Raw genomic sequence first — 3,801 nt, 5'->3', positions numbered from 1 at the left:
TTTCAGAGGCTTAGTATGGAAAGGCATAGGTTTTCGAACCCATGGTTCTCTTTCTTTGCCATGTTTTCTAGCAGTGAAATCCCTTTTATCATATCTTCTATTCTTAGGAGGTGGGTTATCAAGATCAACAACAGGTTCAATTTCTACATCATTATCATGTTCTTTATCATTATCTGGTTGGGCATCAACATGAACATCACCATTATCACTAAGTGGATGTTCATTACTAGATTGTGTCTCAGCATCATAAATAGAAACATCATTATGATTCTCAGAAGGTTCTACCACAAGTTCATTAGAAGCATGCAAAGTTCTATCATTTTTATTTTTATTTTTTTCCTTAGATGAACTAGGTATATATATATATTAATTTTGTGAGAATCTTCTCAATTCTTTTAGGATGACCTTCAAGACATAGAGGCTCTTGCATTCTACCTCCCCTAGTCACAACTCTAACAACACGATCATTCATTTTGTTATTCATCTCATTAAGCAAATCATTTTGTGACTTCACTTCCTCTAACTAGGTGTGAACCATGGATGCATGTTTACTCAAACCACTAACATCATTAGCAATTCTAAACATCAAATCACATAAACGATCAATCTTGATAGCATTTTGATGAGGACATCGATACCATTGTTACACCCACAGCGCCTACTACTATACATACTGGACCAATTACTAGAGCTCGCGCACGCCAATTGAATTGCCACGTACTTTTGTTTCTTTGTAACAATTCTAATGTTCATGAGAATATGACGCTTCCTAAATTGGATACATTTGTTTTGCTTACAAATGAAGGGCCTAGCTTGGACAAGAAGGATGAAATTGGAGCAAGATCAAGCATGGAGATGATGGCATGCGCAAGAGGGACAAGAACAGAGTTTCAAGTGACGATTTCAGGACTTTGAAGCCACCATAATGAGCGCATGAAGGCTTGGACGAAATATACAAGAAGCTACTTCATAAATTTCGTCCAGAGGCTATTATAGGTGTTGCGTCACCTTATTATTGGGCGAGGCCCATGTAATTTTGAAATACATCAGTATTAGCTATTTTCAGAGTTCGTATGTGCGGGGAAACAGAGTTAGGGTTGGTTTTGGACCCCTCCTCCAAAGGGTCATGAAATTCCCCGTCTATTCCTCCATATATACAACCCTTAGGGCATCGTTTATACTTTGGGTTTTGTTTAGATTAAAGTTCGCCATAGCTGCAACTTCACTTCATTTGTGTTCAACGACCAGACCAAGATGTCACAGAACCCCACCATGATCAATAAAGCTTTCCTCTTATATTCGCAATATCTAGATTGCAATATCATTTTCTTGCTTGTTCTTTGTTTGCTTGCAGGAAACAGACCCTCGTGGTCTGGTTGATCATTCTCCGGCAAGGTCAATAACCCCTTGGGGTTGGTTTAGCGATTGCTAAGGCGCGACATCCTCGCACGTTCGTAGTCGGATCATCAAAGTCTACTCCTCCGAAAATGATAATCACCATCTCATCGAAATACGGGACACCTTTGCCTCTATCAAGTGGTATCAGATTTCTAGGTTGCTCATTTGTTTTTATTGCATTACGTGACGCATGTTTGTTTGGTAACCTTGGGAAGTGCTCCTTTTGCATCGACAGATTATCTTTTCTTGGCTATGTTGTTACTCCACAGGGAATTGAAGTTGACAAAGCCAAGATTGAAGCTATTGAGAGTTGGCCGCAGCCCAAAACGGTCACACAAGTGAGGAGTTTCGTTGGCCTTGCTGGTTTCTATAGGCATTTTGTGAGAGATTTCAACACCATTGCTGCACCTCTCAATGAGCTTACAAAGAAGGATCTGCCTTTTATTTGGGGTACTTCACAGGAAGAAGCATTCACGGTAATGAAAGATAAGTTGACACATGCTCCTTTACTCCAACTTCCTGATTTTAATAAGACGTTTGAGCTTGAATGTGATGCTAGTGGAATTGGATTAGGAGATGTGTTATTACAAGATGGCAAACCCGTTGCATACTTTTCTGAAAAATTGAGTGGGCCTAGTCTAAATTATTCAACTTATGATAAGGAATTATATGCACTTGTTCGAACATTGGAAACATGGCAACATTATTTATGGCCCAAAGAATGTGTTATACATTCCGATCATGAATCTTTTAAGCACAATAAAAGTCAAGCAAAACTCAACCATAGACATGCTAAATGGGTTTATTTCATTGAGACTTTCCCTTATGTCATTAAACACAAGAAGGGCAAAGAAAATGTTATTGCTGATGCATTATCTAGTCGTTATACTATGCTTTCACAACTTGACTTTAAAATATTTGGTTTGGTAACAATCAAAGATCAATATGTGCATGATGCTGAATTTAAGATGTGCTGCAGAATTGTAAAGAAGGGAGAGCATGGAACAAGTTCGTCATTAATGATGGATTTGTGTTCCGTGCTAACAAGCTATGGATACCAGCTAGCTCCGTTCGTCTTTTGTTGTTGCAGGAGGCGCATGGAGGAGGATTAATGGGACACTTTGGCGTGAAGAAGATAGAGAACATACTTGCTACACATTTATTTTGGCCAAAGATGAGACGAGATGTTCAGCGTTTTGTCGTTCGCTGCACTTCATGTCAAAAAGCTAAGTCACGACCCAATCCTCATGGTTTATATGCCTTTGCATGTACCTAGTGTTCCATGGGAGGATATATCTATGGATTTTGTTTTAGGATTATCTCGAACAAAGAAGGGGAGGGATAGCATATTTGTTGTTGTGGATAGATTTCCGAAAATGGCACACTTCATACAATGTCATAAAAGCGACGATGCTTCTCATGTTGCCAATTTGTTCTTTTGTGAAATTATTCTCTTGCATGGTGTGCCAAATACTATTGTTTTAGATCGTGATACTAAATTTCTTAGCCACTTTTGGAGATGTTTATGGGCAAATTTGGGGGCTAAACTGCTATTTAGTACTACTTGTCACCCCCAAACGGATCCACAAACTGAAGTATTCAATAGAACATTGTCTAGTATGCTTAGGGCTATTTTGAAGAATAACAAGAAAATGTGGGAAGAATGCTTGCCTCATATTGAATTTGCTTATAATCGTTCGTTGCATTCTACTACTAAGATGTGCCCTTTTGAAATTATGTATGGTTTCCTACCTCGTGCACCTATTGATTTGTTGTCTCTTCAATCTTCGGAGAAGGTTAATTTTGATGCTAAACAACATGTTGAATTGATCTTAAAAATGCATGAGTTAACTAAGGAAAACATTGAGTGTATGAATGCTCAATATAAACTTGCTGGAGATAAATGTATAAAACATGTCATCTTTGCACCTGGAGATCTTGTTTGGTTACATTTGCGTAAGTATAGGTTTCCTGATTTGCGTAAATCAAAGCTAATGCCATGTGCTGATGGTCCTTTTAAGGTGTTAGAGAAAATAAATGATAATGCATATAAACTTGAGCTGCCTGCATATTTTGGGGTTAGTCCCAGTTTTAACATTGTAGATATGAAGCCTTATTTGGGTGAGGAAGATGAGTTTCGGTCGAGGATGACTTCATTTCAACAAGGGGAGGATGATGAGGACAGCAATACCATTGTTACACCCACTGCCCCTACTGCTATGCAGACTGGACCAAGTACTAGAGCTCGCGCACGCTAGTTGAATTACCAGGTACTTTTGTTTCTCGGTAACAATTCTAATGTTCATGAGAATATGACGCTGCCTAAATTGGATACATTTGTTTTGCTTACAAATGAAGGGCTGATAACCCACAAGTATAGGGGATCATTTGTATCCTTCTTCG

This window comes from Aegilops tauschii, chromosome 6 (assembly GCF_002575655.3).
Source record: "Aegilops tauschii subsp. strangulata cultivar AL8/78 chromosome 6, Aet v6.0, whole genome shotgun sequence".
Lineage (NCBI taxonomy): Eukaryota > Viridiplantae > Streptophyta > Magnoliopsida > Poales > Poaceae > Aegilops > Aegilops tauschii.
The sequence above is the reverse complement of the archived record's forward strand: the minus strand, read 5'-3'. Positions refer to the sequence as shown.